Here is a 22547-nt window from a genome sequence, read left to right as displayed (position 1 = left end):
CCCCCCAATACCCTGGCCTATACGTTTCTTATTGACATACTGTATAGGCCCTACAGTAGGGCGAAGACATGAGACAATACCCTGGCCTATACGTTTCTTATTGACATACTGTATAGGCCCTACAGTAGGGCGAAGACATGAGACAATACCCTGGCCTATACGTTTCTTATTGACATACTGTAGGCCCTACAGTAGGGCGAAGACATGAGACAATACCCTGGCCTATACGTTTCTTATTGACATACTGTAGGCCCTACAGTAGGGCGAAGACATGAGACAATACCCTGGCCTATACGTTTCTTATTGACATACTGTAGGCCCTACAGTAGGGCGAAGACATGAGACAATACCCTGGCCTATACGTTTCTTATTGACCTACTGTAGGCCCTACAGTAGGGCGAAGACATGAGACAATACCCTGGCCTATACGTTATTGACATACTGTAGGCCCTACAGTAGGGTGAAGACATGAGACAATACCCTGGCCTATACGTTATTGACATACTGTAGGCCCTACAGTAGGGTGAAGACATGAGACAATACCCTGGCCTATACGTTATTGACATACTGTAGGCCCTACAGTAGGGTGAAGACATGAGACAATACCCTGGCCTATACGTTATTGACATACTGTAGGCCCGCCACCCTATACAGTAGGGCGAAGACATGAACCCAACTTATCTGAACAAATTCACCGTGCTCATTTTTGCTATTTTGCTAATGTTAACCTTTTATGATGCCATAATAAAAAGTGGAATGATATAATCCCTAATTTGACATTTTCTATAACGCTTGAATAGTTTGGTCTTCTGCCCCTTCAATGGAACTCATGTCTTTATAAACGATTGTAAAACATAGATTGGTTACGTAACCAACAACAGCCAATTAGCTGCTACAAACGTTATGCAAAGCTCGGCCAATAACAGCGGAAGTTCGATTATTCGATTACTCTGGAGGTTTTCGATTTCTGTGTTGGCTATTCAAAATAGTGCAGCTATAAAAGCTTACAGCGCGCTGCGAGCATGTACGTATACGTCTGCTATTTTTTTACATTTTTGAAAAATCGTGTGAGATCTACTGATTTAGAAGGCATTTGTAGAATCGGCCTCAGTTCTAAATGGCTTAACAAACACACGTAGGCTACGTGGCTTGAATGCGTGCACGACCAAAGTCTGCATCATTAAATCAGTTTTTTCAGCCGTCGAGTTAATGCAAATAAGCACGGCGGATGATGATAAATAGAACGATAGATAGCATCAGGCGTGCCTTCCTCCTGTTGTTGTTTTTGACCATTTCTGCCTCTTGTTTGTTCTCCCCCTGCGTTAATGGACCCAGCGGTTCTCCTGAAGTCATGGGGAGAGCCGTCAGACGCGGCCCAGATGCCCAGCCGGCGCCTCACTTCACGGGGCGTGATGGACAAATCACTAGTGGTAACTGACAGGCTCTGTGAAGCATCACCGCGGGAGAGATCTGATAACGAGAAGGCAACGACGACGATGATGAAGAACAGCAACATACTGTAAAGAAAGAGAAACAAAAAGTGCCAAATACGTGATTTGGGACGCATGGTGATTTTAGTTTTTGTTGTCGATGGTGAATTTTCCATGTGGAATGGCTTCTGTAAGTGCCTCCTTTGTAGTGAAGAGTTAGACGGGGGGTGTGTGTGTGTGTGTGTGTGTGTGTGTGTGTGTGTGTGTGTGTGTGTGTGTGTGTGTGTGTGTGTGTGTGTGTGTGTGTGTGTGTGTGTGTGTGTGTGTGTGTGTGTGTGTGTGTGTGTGTGACTGCACTGACAAATTTGCAGTAAAGTCTGCGCTGGACGCTGGTGGTCATGCAAATGCAACCTTGTGATGGACATGTGCAGTGTACAGTAGCTGCATGCTGGATGGTACTGGCTGTGTTCTCACATGTTTTACTTAAGCAGGCCTCCAGGTATCAATACGGCATTGTAGATACTCTTTTACTAAGCAGAAGTTGAATGATCCTAAAAAATTCAGGCAACATGCCAGTACTCTACTGCAGTGGTTCTCAAACATTTTTGGCTCCGGTCACCCTCCCTCTGTAAATAACTTTTAAATCCACGGCACCCTGAAGGACATTGAAGCACATTTTTGCATATTAACGGTAGGCCTACGTAAATATGTAAATCTTTCCCCCCAAAGATACAGTATGTCAAGAGGAAAACTGGAGAGAATATTACATACTGAAAATAACTTTTATACATGGCGTTTTACCACTATAACCTTCACCAATCCTATCACAATGCGGTGTGAGCTTGTAGATCTGCTATTTTTGGTGAAGAATTGGTGTACTGTAGGCTAAAAAAGAACACATCAAGCACAGTTTAACTGGCGTCCGTTTTAAGTATAGATAGGGTAAGGAATTTGCTAACCAGTTGAAGTGAACCTTTCAAGCCTGTTTTCTCAACTCAACTGAATTTGAAGCTATGATTCCCTACTTTCATATGACATGAAAAAATATATATATAGCCCCTCAGTCAAATCTGGTCACTTATTATCAAAGTATTCCGTGGCACCCCTGGACTTCGGTCAAGGCACCCTAGGGTGTCACGGCACGCTCTGCTCTGCTGTATGTGGTAGATTGAGATCGGAAGGATCCCAGTGTGCATACTGGCATGTGTGAGCTGCACTGTCAATACCCACTGTCAGCTGGGAAGTTTCTCAGAGTTTTGGGATGGCAGAATCAGACACAGCCATGGGGGAACTAGAGCAGTGTGATCCTGGTGCACTGCCGGCGTGGTCATCATCACAGAGAACTGCAACAGCAAGCTGTCAACAAAACGTAGGAATTGATTCTGGGTCCGAGAACTCAAAAAATACCAGATGGGAGAACAAAGAGACGGAAAAAAGCATTTCATTGTTGAGTTTTATCTCGACAGTCAGACACCCAATTCTCTCAGTTCAGTTCTCATCTCGCTGTGGATTGTTTCTCCACAAGCAGGCTGATGAATAATTTGGTGGGATACATGCACACATCCGTGTAGACTAGAGTTTCTCCCAAATCAATGAAACAACTGAAATGCTCGTTGTTGCAGCGAAGCTCCGTGTTCCGAGTTGAGTTTCGACTTTCGAGGACGGTTCACGTTTGTATCGGGGTTTGATCAATCCCAAACTTTGTACAGTTTGTCGGCAGATGTCGATGTGGGGCCGTCATGGTCTCTGGAAATTTCTACGATTTAGTGTGGCTCAACTGGATTGGCCCTCCTTTTTTCATATGCCATATGCTGTCAGTCTACCACTGTGTGATCAAGTGTGCATGTGCGTGCACTGTATGTGTGCAAGTTAGTGTTTCTAGACTGTGGATAATGTATTTATGTGGATAATGTGCATTGTGCCGTCTTTGTCGGGTGGAAATTTCATACTGTATGTCCAAAACTGTCACTTTTCAGGATCCAAATTAAGAAATAGGAAAGAATACAAAAACAACCATGCTGTTTTCGTGCTCAGACGCACCCAGCCAGCCAGCCAGCCACCCACCCACCCACACACACACACATAGTCACTTAATTAAGTGGTTACACCACTTAAAAAGAAAAAAAAAAGAAAACCTCTTATATAAGAGCCACATGTGGCTCTATAGCAGCAGGTTGCCTACCCCTGCTTTAGTATGATCAAGTAGGGCGTTAATAAAAATCACACCCGTGTGAAGTGAGGGGCGCTCTTATCATTATACATCATCATACATCATCTCATGAACAACATCATTTATGTGATTGGTTGGTTAAATTTACGTCATATTTGGCGGACATTTTACCTAATTTTCTCCTTTCATTGTCAATGGCAAATATTGAGACGTGTGGGGACAAAAGCTGTATATAGGAGGGGCTAGCGGCGAGCTTCACTACACTCATCATACATCATCATGACATAAAATAGACACTATGAGTAAAATTGTCCATTCATTGTCAATGGGAATTTCATGTTTGTGTATAGGACAAAGTTTGTGCACATACACCAAAAGCTGGACATAGGAGTGGCTAGCGCCCTTCAAAAGAAAATAATATGGAGATGAGAGGTTTCTGCCAGACAGCAACGATGTCCGTGTCCTTTATCCACGGACGCGTCACGACCCGACATCACGTAAATCAATCAATCCCACTTGACATTGACTTTTAAAATTCCTGTCTCATAGAACAATAGGACGTTACACATGAGGATGGAATTATGGTTAAAGGACTATTTTGAATCATACACTTTTAGTTTTAAATTACATTTTAAGACCAGTAAGACGCCCTGAGGGCATGTGTGTGTGTGTGTGTGTGTGTGTGTGTGTGTGTGTGTGTGTGTGTGTGTGTGTGTGTGTGTGTGTGTGTGTGTGTGTGTGTGTGTGTGTCGGGGTAAGAATGGTGGTCGCTTATTGGCTGTTGATGGTGACGTAACTAAGGTACGTTTCAAGGTTGGTATAAGGTCAATAACGGATCTAAAGGATTTAGAACAGCAGTTGTAATAGACATTAGTTAGTAGCAGTACTTGCGTGCTCTGCTTGCGCACAAGTAGGCCATCTCTCCTATACTCGCCTACACAAGTAGGCCATACAGTAGGCCGAAGTTGGCACCTCGACAGAGTGCATTTTTAGTAGTTAGAGTGTCCGCCCTGAGACTGGGAGGTCGGGGTTCAATCCCCAGCCGGGTCATACCAAAGACTCTAAAAATGGGACCCAGTGCCTCCCTGCTTGACACTCAGCATCAAGGGTTGGATTGGGGGTAAGTCCCTGCGACATACTAGCGTCATGTCCAGGGGCAGGGGGTGTACTTGTACATCAAGCTGCCTCACGCTACAGAAACAGGAGATAGGCTCCTGCCCTATGGGCCTCGATCATGGCTCGGCAAGGCTACTACGGGCTGGGGTGGCACCTAGAAGGGAGTGTTGGGCAGGAGGAGTACGAATAAGGCTCTACGTCTTCCTGGTGGGGCTCCTCACTGACAGGTATGACAAGTATGGGGTGTTTTCACAACATAAAGGGGCCAAACGGGTGAGCATGGAATGTGATGGATGTATGATGATGTATGATGAGAGCGCCCCTCACTTCACACTGTGATTTTTTTCTAATTTAATTCAATTTGTCAAATCACAATCTCTGTAGACTAATTTTGTTATTTTCACTGTTTGCTTTGGTAGCCCAAAAGTCCCCGCCAAAAAAAACCCCCACCTAGGCAGAGATGAAAACAGTGAAAACAAATTCCAAAATACAGAGATGGCAATGTGCTTCAGTGGCTGATAACTGCTGGAAACTATTGGTAGAAATGTATAGTTTTGTTACGTAAACACATAGGTTACATATATAGGCTACTGTAGACCGTACTATCTATTTAACATTTTTATAACAGAGAGAGAGAGAGAGAGAGAGAGAGAGAGAGAGAAAGTGTGTGTCACGGAGGGGGAGGGGCTACCCTTCACCTGCACATGACAGTTTGTTTAGGTTTAAACACTCACTCGTTCCTCTGAGCAACAGGGAGAGGAGGAGAGTATAGCGCGCAGGACAGGAGGAGAGCGGAGAGCGCAACGGTGGTTCGTTATTCTCCAACGGTCATTTTCATCCAGGCTCCAGCTGCTCAATAACAGCTAGCGTTCATCTGACTGGGACTCTTAGAAGACCAGAAAGAAGCACGCAGCCTCCAAACTTGACAGGATTCGCTACGGTGCGAGAACAGCTGACACTATAGTCCGAGGTGCCGAGAGAGAATCCAGGAAGAATTTTAAAACGGCATTGCTGACCGCGAAGTTAACTTTGCTCTGAACAGACGCTGCTGTGAATAACCTGCATTGGCGGCGCCGCCGAGACCGTTAACAGGTAAGACTTTGTCTATATGTCTTAAGCCTACTTGTCCTAGTGTGAGTTGGCAAAGTAAACGCAACAACTGCCATTCCTTGGGTGCTGATGGTAACGGTCTGAAATGCACTTACTTATAGGCTAGCCTATGTCTGCGCAAATATAAAACCAATAGCCCTTTAAAAGAAATATATTTACCAATCTCAAAAGGAAAAGTTGACATGTAAGTGTGGGCTATATGTGCTGGTTGGAGGAGCATCACTGATATTCTATTTGTCCGTTTTTTAAATGTGTTGAATATCTGCGCCTATATGAGATATTGTGCTCAAAATAGGGATGATTGAAATGTACAGTAGACACGTGTCTCTTTGACAGTGTCTATTGAAAAGCAGCGCCTGCTATGTGTGTGTGTGTGTGTGTGTGTGTGTATTGTTTTGGAATTAGAAGCAACATGTTAATTGGTCTGTTTGATCCACCTGTGTCCCATGCAGCGAGAGGAGAGCGTGCATGTAGTTACAGAGAGGATGGATGGATGAATAGACAGACAGAAACAGAAGTTTGACGTAGATAGATTTGAAACAGGATTCAGATGGAGAGGGAATAGGGTAGCCTATAGACCTTGTAGAGGGGGGACACGGTGAAAGTGCAGTGTGACTGTGGTAATGGGATAAGGTCTGGAGAAGAACAAATCATTATCGTGTGGGAGCCAAACCAGAATAAGGGATTGATTGATTGATTGATTGAAGAATTTATTAACAGTTTGCAGAATTACAGTACATTTCAAGCACAAACTCAATACAAAGGCTGTTAACTGTGAGTGGACGACCCAATTAAGCATTACACTTGTTTCCAACAGGGTCCACCATGTTCAAATCATCAAAACATTTAGAGACGTACAAATAGACACTTCTATAGACAGAACAGGAATTCATCAAAAAAGAATTCATCAAAAAGGAGGTAAAAAGGGAAAAGAAAAATATACAGTGAGGGGAAAAAAAAAAAGGGGGGGCGGGGGGGGGGATTCACGTTCAGCTCCGTTAAATTGTTTGTTTTCCTTGGAGGAGCTGCGTTGGGTCCCCAAGTCGGCTCCGTGGCCGTACCTTGAGTTGGCTGTGTGGCCGTGACCATCTCTTGTGTTGTCCTTGCGTTTGGTCCCCAAGTTGGCTCAGTGGCCATACCTTGAGTTGGCTGTGTGGCCGCGGGATAGCCTATAAATGAAAATAGAAAAAACTATAATGGAAATAAAGACATACGAACGAGAGAAAAAGACGGTGAGAGAGCAGGGCTGAATGAGAGACAAGTACGAACGAAGTATAGGTTCAGGGAGAGAGAGAGGCGAGGCGAGATTAAGAGTGAATGTGTTGGGGAGAAGGGCACAATTGCCATACCATTGTGTGTGTGTGTGTGTGTGTGTGTGTGTGTGTGTGTGTGTGAGTGAAATCTGACATGTGATTTTATAGCATAGATGAAGAGCAGAGAGAAATAAGTGGCGGTTACAGAGATGGAGGCTGTAAACTGGGAAGCGAGAGCATGGGACAACACAACAGGGAGGCACAAGACAGTGTCAGCTGAAGTGAGACAGACAGACAGACAGATGATGGGGAAAAGAAAGGCACAAGAGGTGTGGAAGAACAAACGTGTCAATAAACAAACACAGAGACTTGTACAGAGAGAGAGAGAGAGAGAAAAGTGGCATTGGACAACGGTGTGTGTGTGGTGGGGGGGGGGACAATGAAGGACAGAGTAATTTAGGTGGCAGAGTGAGTGGTATAGGGGTGCAAAAAAAAGACGTGCATGAAAGAGAGAGAGGGGTGACAGAGAGAGGGGGACAGAGGAGGAAGAAAAGGGGGATGACGACGGGAGCAGTGCTGGTGGGGGCTCTCTTGCTGGCAGCCGACCCAGTAACCAAGGCAGCTGACAAGAGGCAGAGCCAGCGGAGGACAGTGGGATTTCTATTTTTCACCCTCTCCTCCTCCTGCCAAGCCCCTAGCTGCCTCATCCCTCGCGGATAAAGATTTCATTGTGAAGAAGGCACTGCAGCCCGAATTCATTAAGCAGCTACTACATGTATTCTTCCCTGGTTCACTAGCCCCCCCACCCCCCCTCTCACTGCGTCCATCTCCATCTTTGTCGATGCGCTGTCAATCATCTTTCTGACCCGAGACCAAGAGAAAGTAATAATGCTGCTTCAACAGTTGCAGAGTGGGGATAGAAATTGAAGCTGTAGGCCTCACCAGGTCACCTTTCTTTAAAGAGAGATTTAGAGTGCCTTTGCTGGCCCCTGAACACATTGGGATTAAAACAACAATCATTTGCATGACAAGAACACGTGCACATGTGCGTGTACACGCATGCACGCACGCGCACACACACACACACAAGCGCTCGCACGCACATGCACCCATACCTACCAACCTTTTGCAATGATCCCTCAGATGTTGTTTTCAAACATTCAACACATAATAAAACAGTAAACTTAACTGGAAATGTACTCTAAATCACCCCAAGCATGTTTTTCATATTGGGACATATTTGGTATGTACAGTGATAGTGATATAGTGATCTATGACAGGCTAACATTAGCCAGTAAAAAAAACCTGACCGATATCAGTCGAACTCTACGGTTGCTGACCACGACCGCAGTGGATGATTTGTCGCCTTATACATTACAAGATCAGATGGGGACATAAAAAATGTAGGCGTATTAAAGTTTGTCCACATGCCACATTTTAGAGGAGAACTAATGGAGGATATCGGTAAGTCCCCTGATCCGCAACCGCAATATCAGTGAACAAGCTTCTTGGTCTGCGTGTGAAATTCTACTCGCTGCTGTTGTCGTATTATGTATCTGCCTGAGAAAGGGATCAGGTGCAACATGACCTTTCGGAATCAACAAGAGACCTAATCACCAGTTAACACCTTGGAGGCGCAGGACGGAGATCAGCGTCAAGTTCAAGTGCACGGTCATTTGCCCGAGACGGACATTGATTAATCTCCGTCAAATTAGTGCTATGAAAACTGATCGCATCGCTCTACAGCCTAGAGGCGCTTGTTGCGTAATCCTCGGTGTTGCACAACAGTGACACGTCATCAAAAATGTTCCCTGCCTGTTTAGCTGACGACAACGAAAATCTTAAAACATTCATCCCGTCTAATTATGAAAAAAGATCCTGTGTTTGACGGCCCTCCGCTGTCCAGTCGCTAGTTGCGATAGATTTATTCTTACCTCCCGTTGTTGTCGATCGACTCTAGAGTGGTGTGGCTATTGTTAGCTGCTACACACATTCACAACAACATCCGGTCCGTCGGTAAAAGTGGTCCGGGCGCTATAAACGATGGGCACATTTTATTAATGGATTATATAGGCCCGGGCCCTCAAGGTGTTAATCATGCTACACATAATGCAGCAGTTCCATTGATAGACACCTAATCATAGGTTACACCCGGTCTGTCTTTTGAGTCTGTTCAAAGTTTTGATACAGTAGGCTGTGTGTGTGTGTGTGTGTGTGTGCGTGTGCGCGCGGTGCGTGCGGCCTAAAAATATTGTCTATATACATTCATGAATCCACTTGCTGACCAGCTGTTGGCATTGAGCATTTTCTTATAGGAGTTTATATGTGACCCTACCATTAACATCCTGGCAAAAATGACAATTTCATTATGCTTTAAGTAGCATGTGACATGTCCAACTAGGCGGTTTTCATAATTCTGAATACATTCCAAGCATTAGTTTTGCACAAAAAAAACTCCTTGGGCTAAAAACGGCCATAGCCGTCATCACAAATGTGATGAGGTCTTCACATTCTGGGCACATTTGGCCACATTTGGCTATGGCCGTTTTTAGCCCTGTTTTTTTAAGGCCCGACCCTAAAATGAAGGCCCGACCCTACCTGGGCCCTCATCAAACCCTGTACACTCAAGACATATATGGCCAGTACAGAATTCATTCCATGTTGATCTGACCCCCCATGCCAAAGCACCAGCGCTCGCCCAGCAGTCTGTCGTCAACGAGGCGGATACGTGCATGCGACCTTGCCCTTTCGCTTCTCGAAAGGTATATATATGTATATAACACTTACTTACTGTAGATGTAGGGCTGCACAATATGAATTATCTTTCTTACTTTATGTTGCAATTGCAATTTAAAATGCGATATTATGAATATTTGAACTGTAACAGTTCTTGACGTCATCTTCACTGACTACTATGGTGTTCACTATACATTTGGCTAATGTATCCACTGTTTCTTTTTTTGCTTCTCTTCATAAATGGTAACTTTGACAAAAGTCTGAAGTTTTGGAATGAGCTTGGTGAATACAGATCTGTGTTATTGCGTGTTGCAACAGGTTGGTGTTGTGTTGCCTCTTGTTGTCAAATCTGTGCAATCCTTTTTTTGTTACAGAATGTATTGATTCAGTGTCTGTCTTGAGCGATTTGTTTGGGCACATTTGTCTGGTACACAGACAAATTGCATGTGTGACAAGGCGCATGAGTGTGGGGAATCAGTCGGTTCTGTCAATCACGCAGCCTGGCGGATGTAATTGTCCTGTCCACGTTCTGTCCATGCCTGTCCATGTCAGCCGCCGACAGACAATAGTCTGCTAATCAGTCACATACAATGCATTCAGGCACAGCCTGTCTTTACGCTATACATGCCGCACATAAATATGTTGTGATGTTGAACTTCTGTTCATGAATGGCCTTGTATGGCACCTGAAGCAATTCCATTTGAGCAGTACACAGAACCCTGACAAAGCCAGTCACGTTCTACAGCATGTGTGCGTCATCTCTATCAATTTTGCGTTCCGCTGTAGTTCGATCACAGTTTTTCAACAACAATAGCCTCCTGGCAGAGGCAAGGAAGGAACCAGGTGCTCAGGAGATGTGCAGGTATATACAATATAAAAATCACACCCGTGTGAACTGAGTGGTGTAAGGTCTTATATAGACTGATCAACTGTGGTCTGACGTAATGTCTGACGTAATGAAATCACACCCGTGTGAACTGGGTGACCATAGCAACCATGCTCATTTTTTGGTACGAACAGACACGTAAACTAACAAAGCCAGTTGTTAGTTTATCTACATCTACAGTATAGAAAAAAGTGGAGATCCGGGCACACTAGTTAAAAAGGAGGAAAACGTTATTAAACCGACATGTTTCGACCTATACCGGTCTTTATCAGGGCTGACAATAGCCTTTCTGTTCCAAATCAATATAGCCTATCATCGTTATTATCGTACACTGTAGCAACTAGCAACTCAATCATGCTTGGTTGTCTCTTTTCCAACAAAAGAAAAGATGAGATCAAAAGATGACTGGCTCTCAAAACAACCATTTAACTCAACCCCATGGATACAAAAAACAAAAACTAATGTTGACGTGCGTGGTGAATTCTGATCTGAAGGTAAATCAATCCCATCCCATCTTAAACAAACACATCATTGTTAATTCATCCGCTGGGACATCAAAGAGAATGCACAGCTACCGTTGCAGTTAAAAATATAGCGAGGCCAGATTAAATATTTCAATAGCCTTTGTAAAGTTCAGATGAATAAAGCGTCAATATACAGGTGCTGGGGGAGACGTGGGGGGTGGGATTGGCTGGCAGGTGTTTGTCTATTATAAATGTTAGCATTTTCCATGCCCCCTCTCGCCATCATTGTCAGTGAAAAAGGGGGTTCTGTAACACTGTATTGTTTCCGGGACGCGAGAGGCTTCGCTTGTGTGTTGAAATCAATAGCCCAGTAAATTCTTAATTGAATGACTGCAGGGCCACGGGCTTGATCGAGCTTTATGGGTGTACCATAAGGCACCTTTGAATAGAGAGAGAGTTAAGTGTGTGCGTGTGTGCGTGTGTGTGCGTGCGTGTGTGTGCGTGCGTGCGTCTGCGCATATGTAATAAGGACACTGCTGGCATTGTTGTGGTCTGGGGTGTGTGCGCGACTGCGCGTGCGTGCGGCGTAGGAGGGAAGCTTGTACACCTGCCTGTGGTAAGTATTTGGGCTGCCGTCGGTGTCATATTACCTCAACTGATTCAGTTCCATGGAAACGGCGCATTGGGGTCACTGGGCAGTGTTCGCAGCACTGTTGTCTCCCTGTGTAAAGTGATACCGGCAGTGATATTCCAGAATCAATGGCATAATGAGTGAAATTGGGCAGGAAAAATAGAGGCATATCAGCCCCGCGGGTTTCTTCGCAGAAACACTGTCGCCGTGGAAATGGTGTCTGTCCTTATTATTAAATAATAATGTTCTGCAGACGCACGCATGCAGACACGCAGACACGCAGACACGCACGTGCGCGCGCGCGCACACACACACACACACACACACACACACACACACACACACACACACACACACACACACACACACACACACACACACACACACACACACACACACACACACACACACACACACACTATCATTCCCCTTTTCACCTGATCCTATTGTTGGCACTGGAACTCACCCATCTGTGCTATTGATGGGTAAAAAAGGGTTTCAGCAGGTATTTCCAAGCCACTACAATGGAAGTAAGAACAGAAAAGTACAATGCATATCTTATGTCCGTTTGCCATGTCATACTAATATCAAGCTGTTGCTTCTTGAGATATTTGAACCACCTCACATTTCCCCGACTTGTTAGGTCTATTCTTTATATTAGGTTTTGTTGATTTTTCTCTCATTGTATGGATGGGACGATATACAACATTATCATTTGTATAATTTACACAATTGTATATTGGAGAATGATTTCAAATCATCGAGATAATAAACTGAAATTATCCTCCCGTCACACACTGGGATCAATTTGCTTTTGCCAGGTTGCATATCCGGTCTAGAGAGAATCAGAGAATATGGAAACTGTCTGCGTGCGTGTGCATGTGTACACACAGTATGTGTGTGTGTAGTACTCTTATCCAGCCAGATCTCCTCTCTATCAACATTAATTGCACACCTTATAGCTCCAGGTGAGAAAAGGCTTGTGTGTACACTGTACAGAGGCCTGTAAACATCTTCTCATCTAGTAGTTTACTGTCGGGGGGGCTTCAGGAGGCAGGCAATTATTAACCACTTGAATCCGAGTGCTCACTATACTAGGGGGAACGTTTTGACACAAATAGCCAGAATCTACTAAGTCTGGGGCGCAGACTGAGGTCAAGTTCTTGCCTCGATACCGCCATGGAAACTGAGTTTCTGAATCCTCTCTATAGTCTCTATGGGGCATCCAGCTTGGCCAGGCGCCAACACCCGCCTGGTGCAATCTATCTCAGTGGTTCTCAAACCTTTCAGGCCACGACCACCCAAAATAATAATTTGAACTACATTTTTTTTTTACCCAGTTCCGCAAATAAATATTGTGAAAATAGGCGATGATAGCATGTCGATTTTCAATTTTCAAAAATGTTGCCTCCTTTCTTCTGTATATTATTTTACACGTTTGCTTGGTTAGCTAGCTTTCTTTTTTTCTTTTTGTTTTAATTTAAAAATATATCCCACGATTTTGGAACCAATTTTTCACCCGGTGCCAATTGCCTAAACATGGCTCTGCCAGCCTGGGGAGAGCCCCGAACTGAGCTCATGCTTCCTTCAATGCATGAGGAGTGAGCAGGCCGCTTCTTATCACCGGGGGGGAGTTTCCCTGGTTGGACGTAGCATGTGGAAGGAACACGTTATTCCAACCAGTTCCTTTCCCCTCCATCACGCGCCCTGGCTGGCCAGGGGGAGGCAGTATAGAGACCAGGATTTCTGCATGTTTTTTTGTGAGGGTAAATACCCTATAGGGGACACGGGGAATAAAATGAAAACTCCACACAGAACGGCCCTTTTCGCCAATCCCACCTAGGGTATGGGCGCTGATGACGTGGAGGAGAGAACATTGATTATAGTGGCAGCATACCGTTGCGGACTCCCATGGACTCCTCTCCGCAAACGGAGTGGAGCAATTCACCCTTTGTCAAGTCCCACCCGTGGTTCTGCCCCTCTTCGCAACCATTTGTTGCCGTTTCGTGGTTGGACAAAAATCCTCTCTCTCCATCCACTACCATTGAAATAGCTCCGTAGATTTAGAGTTATTCAGCTTTTTAGTCAGCCTGTATACAAGAAGATATAAGAAGTGAACGGCAGTGCGCATGTGCGAAACCGGTCTAGGATCGCTAAAGAAGGAAAGGCCAAGCAAAAAAAAAGAAGAGAAAGAAATCAGCGATCCTGTTTGATATCAATAATAAAGCTCATATGTCGGAGCGTTCCGCCAGGAGCAGTTGCCGGTTGGATTCTAATTGGCGGAACGTTCCGTCACGAGTAGTTACAGAAAATACTTAAGTGCCAGCACGATGATGACTCACCTGTAATTCACATCAACAAAACATGAATCCAACTGACTTCAGCGGCAACGTTCTCTTTCCTTTATGATTAATAATGCACCTTGTTGTTATTCTGGCTGCTGTAAAAACTGCATTTCTCCGCAGCGGTCATCGTCTCTCTACACCGTTTTGTCCTACTTAATGGAACATATTTCACACGTGTATTCTTTAGTTTGTATGTGTACACATGATGCGTTCTGTTTGTGTGCCAGTGTTGCACTTTAGTGGAGATCTATCACAAATGTCAATGTTTTTGTTTCATTTTCAATTAGTGAATTAGTCACCTGACTCTTGGGATTAAGAAAACAATCTTTTGTTCTTTTCTTCTTCTCCCCCAGAGAGATCTCTCAGTCAAAGCATCTATTAAATATGACATTTGCTTAAAAGCAATAGGCAGAAACAAAAAAATTATCGAATGGCCCCTGTGTGCTGGCACGAATTCGAAGAGGAACTTTCAAGGCTGCGTGTAGAAATCAATTTATAAATTAAGAGATGAGCCGTCTTCTCTGAAGCCATGTGGGCGCATACCAAAAACCTTGTCTTTTAATGTGTGAGGGTGCAGGAGAGTGCGCACGGTGCTAATCACAAGTTCATGTGTTTGCGTGCGTTTGTGAACCTGAACCACCATTTGAAGTTCATCAAAGAGTGAGTTCATCAGACCTGTTCCTTCTAGCCCGTCAGCCTCATCGACTGAAATCACGGCGATGAGGAATGCAATCATGGTTTTCTGCTCTGGTCGTCATTACGCTCTACGTTTTTATTTTTTAAAACCAATCCACCTACGGCGACCAAAGGGGGAAGAGGGAATGGGGGGGGGGGGGGGGGGATGGGGGCCGGGTGTAGCTTAATTCATTGGTTCTCAAAATGGGAACCAATGAAATAATTTGTGACCGGTGCCTTCGCTCCATTACGCAGCTGTGTGTCCAGAGAGTGGCCTTGTGGTCAGGGCCGCTTTAAGGGTAGTGCGAATGGTGCGGCCGCACAGGGCCTCGCGCATGCGAGGACTCGCGCTAGGCAGTGTTTTTTTTTTAAGAAACAATAATCGCATCGCAGCCCGTTCCGTCGCAGTGAATTTTTCACCTATTTAAGCTGCGGTCGGCTTGGAGCCGCCCCCCAGGGGGGCCTCCGACGGCCGCGCGTCGCCTCCTCCTCCCAACCGGCGTCACTTATTCAGCCTCCCGTTAAGCAACGACCGGCCGTCCGGTCGTGGGGCCCCCTGTTGTCCCCCTTTGCGCTGCGCAGTGCCGTGCTAGCTTGCGCTGCAGAATTAGAGCAGATCTACAAGCTCACAATGCGTTGCAGCGCGACGCGTTGTGAGCTTGGAGATCGGCCGCGCCACCGCGCAACGCAGTCGAATTATACACACACTGGAAACGAAACAAAAACAAGTTGAACACATGTAGGCTAGTTGAGTGCACAACCGCTCCCGGTCACAAACAAAACGACTCGGCAGTCAGCACTCGAGTGAAGTGAAAAGGTATGCCATCATGTCATGTAGGACTGTGTGTGGACAAAAAAGGTTTTATTTCAAATAATTAGTCACACATGAGAGGTCGTCCTCTCTCTCTCTCTCTCTCTCTCTCTCTCTCTCACGCAAAAGTAAGTATTAATTAATTAATGTGCGCTAATGCGCGCGCACATTGTTCCCCCCCAAATATCGCACAGGGCCTCGCATTTCTCCCAGACGCCTCTGCTTGTGGTTAGAGTGTCCGCCCTGAAACTGGGAGGTTGGGGGTTCGATCCCCGGCCGGGTCATACCAAAGACTGTAAAAATGGGACCCAATGCCTCCCTGCTTGGCACTCAGCATCAATGGGTTGGATTGGGGTAACAAATCAACTAATGATGCCCAAGCGCGCCGCACGCTGCGGCTCACCGCTCCAAGAGATGGGTCAAATGTGGAGAACAAATTTCATGTTCTGGGGACCCCCCGGGGACCCCCATACGGTAACTTGTCATTTCTCAAAGATTTTTCCCATAAAATAATCCCAGTGCAGTACAGTACAGGTGCAGTACACTACAATACAGTACAGTAACTATAACAATACATGTATAGTTGCCCCGTTCAGTTCACACAGGTGTGATTTATATATATACTATGTATGTATGTATGTATGTATGTATGTATGTATGTATGTATGTATGTATGTATGTATGTATGTATGTATGTATGTATGTATGTGTAGGCCTATATGAAATACTGTGAACCCTGGAGTATACTGATTACTTTTAATTGGTCCTAAAAACTGTGGCCACCAGTGTACTCTCTGGCTCAATACCCTTTGTCGGCCTTCTGATTGGTCCCTGACTGACTAACCAGCAAAAAAACTAAAAACAAACATGATATGCCCAGTCGCCATGCTGCACCTGTGATGTTCCTTTTTACTGACACCAAGTTTAAAATAACAATTGAGTGCACTCTCTCTCTCTATCAATATGAAGCAACTGGAAAAACATGTTATTTCAATGGTAGTGGCTGGAGAAGAGAGGATTTTTGTCCAACCACGAAACCGCAACCAATGGGTGCAAAGAGAAGCACAACCACGGGTGCAAGGTTACACTCAAGGTCTCTGGAGGCGTACTCCCTCACAGTCAACTTTCCTTTTTATTTTCTCCTCTTTTCTTTTCCCTTTTCTTTAGTGCACTCCTATTGCAGTGGGGGGGGGGGGGGGGGGGGGGGGTTGTGGGATGAGTCACAATAAATCTGACGGTGAGATCCATTAGGATTCCTGTACAGCTCACAGCATTCTGGCAAACCGATGCTCACTTTCTCTTTTTTTTCCTTTTCTCTCCTTCTCTCTTTCTCCAGCCTAACTCCACTTCTCTATCATATATCTTGCCCTCCCCTATCTTCACCAACCGCCCCCACCCCCCCACCCCCCCTCTCCCCCGCCTCTACCCACTGGATCGGCTCCAGCTTCAATATCTTCAATTTAAAGGTGTGTGTGTGTGTGTGTGTGTGTGCAGTATGTACATTGCACAAGCACCTGGGATATGTGCCTGCTCGCATTTGGCGGTGCATAAGCATATGCACATGCACTCTCATCTGTGGGAGTGCCACTCTGTGGTTTGAGTGAATGCATTTACAATACGTAGTACATCACTTGTACATTGCTGGTGATATGTGACCGCTTGGAAACAAGAAACGGAAAAGGCTCTCTCTCTCTCTCTCTCTGTGGCTGTATCTCTCTTTGTCACCCTCCCTCCCTCTTTGAAGTCGAGTCCATTATCGTCAGGTATCAAATTCATCTCAACAGGTGTGATGTAGTAAATGATACGGGGTCCATGGCAGCCTGCCTACAGATGTGAAGATGAAAGGCAAGCCGCAAGATCAGGTGCTGCGCAGTGGGGCGCTGAGATGCCTTGGCTTTTATGCAAACGCCGACATCCGAATGCCACACACACACACACACACACACACACATGCACACACACACACACACACACACACACACACATCCATGTACCTCACTGAAAAACACCCGCCCCCGACACAGCATACAAATTGCCCCCATGCTACACACACACACACACACACACACACATGCACACACACACGCACGCACACACACACACACACACACACACACACACACACACACACACACACACACACACACACATACATGCACGCACCAACATGCCCACACTTCTCGCGGGGGCCCTCATGCTGCATTTATCACCCCCATCATCCGCAGCTGTGTCTGACTGAGTCTTGACCCATGAGGGTCAAGACGTAGTCATTTGATGTGAATGTGGAGAACTTACTTTTCTTTCCACCCTCTCTGGGGAGGAGATGCAACTTGAGCCTTGATAGCGCGAGCATGGCTGTGTTGCGAGGCCGAGATAGTTTTTCTCGTTGACAGGAGTAAACCCTGTATATACAGTAAACTGTTTCCACTCCACTCCACCCGTTCTTCTATAACCGATCAATACGGCAAACGGCCGCATCAGAACGAAAAGTAAAGCCTTACATCTGTTCCTCTTGTGATTTGTTCTCTCTCTCTCTCTCTCTCTCTCTCTCTCTCTCTCCCTTGCTGAAATAGACGTGAACAATAAGGTGTTTGAGGTGACGGAAAACTTTTCCCACACATTTTTGGCTTTCATCCGAGATTAGAATCGAAAACATTCAATCTTTAAACATGTAGCCATAACCAGATTTAAAAACAAAGTAGCTCAGTCGGATCACATTTTTGATCTTGTGGACTGTATATTGCAATGCGATCTCCGTGTCCTCAGGAGTGCGTGGAGCCATCTGTGTAACTGCTGATGTGAGGAGGCGAGGGTGCGTTGTGTGGAAGAGACCGAAACTGAAAACAGCACGTCTTGACAGAGTATTTCTTTGCTCACCCGGGTCAGTTGTGGTGCAATCCTTAACCACCAATATTTACAAGCAACTTTCCAGAAAAAATCAAGCCCAGAGTAGCTTATAATAAGCAGACATGGCAACACTGATTCCTACCCTGTATGCATCCCTCCCCTCCCTCCCTCCCTCCCACAATACCACTGGCAGGCTCAATGCCTTCCCTCAATGCCATACCTCCCGCTGCCTGCCTGACACCTTTGCATATCGTCCTTTGAAATCCCATAACCTGCGCCTGCACCCTCTTTGTAAGCCAAGGAGCCAAGCGGAAGATCAGACCTAATGGTGGAAGTAGAGGGGAGTGAGTGAGGGGGTTGTATAACCACCATGGACACAGCAGGTGTGGCAACAGCAATCTCTAGTGAGAAGGTAGACTTAAGGGAGTGGATCAGTTACCCGTACAGTAGCTGAGATCGCTCTCTTCCCTAGAGGAACATGCTGGTATCAAAGGGAAACTTGAGGCAAATCTTGAGCCTGCCTCCCCCTCAGTGTTTTACTTACAAGAGTAGTACTCTGACTGAGCAGCTGCAGATCAGTGATAGGCTCTTTGAATATGTTTCTTAAAGTCTGTATGTGCCAAAGTAAAAAAAAAAAAGAGCAGACATCCCAGAGATCAGAAAGTTCTGCAGCCCTGTACCAGATGATGGAATATGAATCTCGAATGAACACAGGACTACAAAGTGCAATGGCTCGAAAAGAAGAAATGCTTCTTACAAAACAACTGCTGGCAAAAATAAATATTGGACATATAACACATAGCCCCTGGATTCACGTGGGATTTGCCTTGCATTATCATGCTCCCCCACAGGCTCTGAAAGCATCGGGCGCGCACGTCAGAAAATGCACCCAGGAGGTGTAAGGTTGACTCATCAAAGCCTGTTCCCTGAAACGCGTTTTGGAGCTTGGTTCTATTTCGGACAATCGAAACTCGGCACAGACCAAGCAGAGAGAAGTAGAAGAGGGTGACTGGAATGACAATACAAAGTGCGGACTGTGCATGTGTAATACGTTTATGACGTATTATAAGTGCTAGTCATAAATAATCTCAGTGGAACAGCACATTATAAGTTAACTACCATGACTTAGTCAGTTATAAAATGTCTTTGTTGTTATGATGTTATATAAGTAAGTAATTAAGTATAGTTGCAATTCCCCAAGTAGTCCAGACTGACACTTTGAGACCCATTGTTGTAGCAGAGTGTTTCCAGTGAGCCAACATGCACAATATAGCAGCACCCTGTCTCTGTTTGACCAGAATGGAACAGAGCATTCATTAGTATCAGCGGTAAAGTTCTTGTAGGGAAAGTTCTTTCCAAAACAGCATGTGTGCATAATGCATGTAGCCCATTGCAGAATGAGCCCAGCTGATTTCCTCTAGCACCACCTTTTGGCCAAGTGTCTGGCTGGACATATGGAGCAGTACAGCCGTTAGTGGCTGCTAGCGGGTCTTTTAATACCTTGGTCTTGTTTTACTATGTAGTGTTTTGGAGCAGAAGTAATACAACCTCAATCCTTGTGTGTTAAAAGAATACAAAGTAAATTGGTAAGCTCTGCTTTAAACGCCAAAGCAAGCATTTGACTGGCCTAATATTGTATGCGTGACAGGGTTGCTATTGTGGCTACATTTGAACAATATTTAATATTTTGTGTCCCAGGGATCGGAGTGTGCAGTTGCTCCAATTTATATGCTCCACTACTGTTAAATATTTGAAAAGCCAGACATGACTTAAGCAAAAACATAATAATACACATTGTACGTGTAAGAATGGGAACGCATTCATAATGAATGTTCCTCGAATCTCATTTAATTATTTATTGCAGGACCTATGAATGCACATGGATGGCGCGACACGTTGAGAGCTGCTTGTAGATCTGCTTTGTTCTGTATTTTTGTAATTCAGTTATTTTATTAAAATCAATTGTTTTCACAATCGAATCTATTTGTTTGATCAACTGTCACACACGATACCTGTTTGTACCCAGAGAAACCATCATTGATTGATTGAAATATGTATTAACAGTTTGCAGAATTACAGTACAATTCAAGCACAACTCAATACAAAGACTGTTAAGTGTGAGTGGACGACCCAATAAAGCATTACACTTGTTTACAAGAGGATCCACCTTGTTCAATTCACAACCTGCATGCACACTCATTTGAAGTCCATCACTTGAAAATACCTTTGTTGAGGATGAGGAGCAGTGCACCAGAGTATTGTAAACTGGGACTACATTTTAAGCGCCCTTTGTTTTTTTGCTTTGTTAAGTTGCATATAAATTATTGGTTGTTTCAGGTTGTTGTTTGTTTCCTAATGCTGTTTAAAGTGGTACTAAAACATTGTCATGTCGAGGAGTGGACCCCCAAATGACTACTGTATGTGTTCACGACCGCCCACCCACATCAAAATAATATTTTGTGCCAGGGACACCTGACAAATTTCTGTTGTTTCCAAGAATATCCCTTGTTTTTATTTTTTTATTTCTCTTTTGGGCTTGTTTTCATAGACCGGGTTGCTTATTTCTCTCGCAAAATCTGCCAAAACAGATCCTTATATATGTACATTACAGTTTAGACAAGTAGCATGTGGACAGTGGAAATATTGGCCAGCGCTGCCTAATTAACGTTATTAACGTGGTTCCCCTCCACCAGAAGTCCTGTTTTATTTGCTCTGTGGGCAGCAAGCTCTCACGTTATAACACTGACAGCTTTACACATATTTGGCATACCAGGATGATGTTGTTTATGACGTTTATGAGCGTTTATTAGACTAATTGAAGTAAATTGCAGAGGCATCTTTCAGCTCTAACTACTACAAAATCACACCCGTATGAACTGAGTGGTGCAACTCCATGCGGGTGTCCCCGGTAGGTCCCCGGTAGGTCCCCGGAACTTCCAGACCCACAGGAACGTGCCCAGGGTGCCAGCCCGGTTCCGGCGAGCTGCCCCGCGTCCGAAACGGTCGAGAAATGACAGTGTTACTTTGTGGGGGAATTAGCAGACACCTCTCCCCCCTCCCCCCCCCCCCCCCCCCCCCCCTCTCTCTCTCTCTAATTAGCAGGCAACAGTGCAACACTATCTCTCTCTCTCTCTCTCTCTCTCTCTCTCTCTCTCTCTCTGTTTCTAGCACAACAGTGCCACTTTTGCCCCTACTGGTACTCTAAACATAGGGACATAGGTAGGGACATAGGTTGTGACATAGGGACATAGCTGTTTCTTGGAGTGGTTGCACCACTCAAAAAAGGCACATAACAGGCGTGCCAAATTCCCTGCAGTTCTCATTAATGGCCTAGCAGGTGTCGCTATTTCCCCCTTTGTTGACTGAAGAACAATTACCACGCCATTTATTACAATGGGGATTTAACCAGACTTTATTTTTTATTTTAACATTTAATGTCATAAATACTTTATGGCAACCACTAGGTTAAAGTCTTCTTTCAATTTCCAAGATATGGGGTTTGGTAAATTATGGTCTCATTCATTTTAAAATTGATGATACATTTTATTAAGGTATGCTTCTAGGGCTTCTACTGGCTCTACTGAGTGAAGACCCGCCGTTGCTGCCCTTCCAGCCAATAGCATTCGTTCTAAGATGAGATTATCAGGTTTAGTGCAAAGTCATTGGCCTGAATGAAGCGATTTGCCCTTCTGCATGTAGCCAAATAGACCTAGTAGAACATATATCAGCTGCTAAGTTGTTTACGTTGCCTTGTGCTATACCAACTCGCCATCGTCCGTGGATGGGGGCATATGTTGGTCCAACCCAGGTCATCACCTGCTGCAATTTATGCCCTCATGGAGGCGCTATAAGGTCATCAATGCAAGGACGAACAGACTGAAAAATAGTATTTACCCCAGAGCAGTCATAGCTTTAAACACTGACACTTGAACTCTGAAAAAAAGCCATGTAGAGGAATAAATAGATAAGTGATTTGGTTTTCAACAGGCAGACACAGAGAGAACAACGGAGAGAATGAGATGGAGTGAGAAAACAGTGTTATGGAAGAACAATGATGGATGAGCGACATTTAA

At 44.9% G+C, this 22547-nt stretch overlaps 1 protein-coding gene across 2 annotated transcripts in view; it reads left to right on the top strand.

Moving 5' to 3' along the window:
• The first annotated feature begins 5483 nt into the window (after positions 1–5483).
• Positions 5484–22547, top strand: part of LOC306913113 (cadherin-20-like) — a 106210-nt gene continuing 89146 nt past the window's right edge. For both annotated transcript variants that reach the window (XR_013788486.1, XM_079489650.1), the window contains exon 1: positions 5484–5808. The gene's annotated coding sequence lies outside the window, so the exon portion shown is untranslated. The remainder of the gene's footprint in view (positions 5809–22547) is intronic.

The sequence above is a fragment of the Electrona antarctica genome, assembly GCF_951216825.1.
Source record: "Electrona antarctica genome assembly, chromosome: 20".
Lineage (NCBI taxonomy): Eukaryota > Metazoa > Chordata > Actinopteri > Myctophiformes > Myctophidae > Electrona > Electrona antarctica.
Note: the sequence above shows the minus strand (reverse complement) of the source record. Positions and strands in the feature narration are given on the sequence as shown.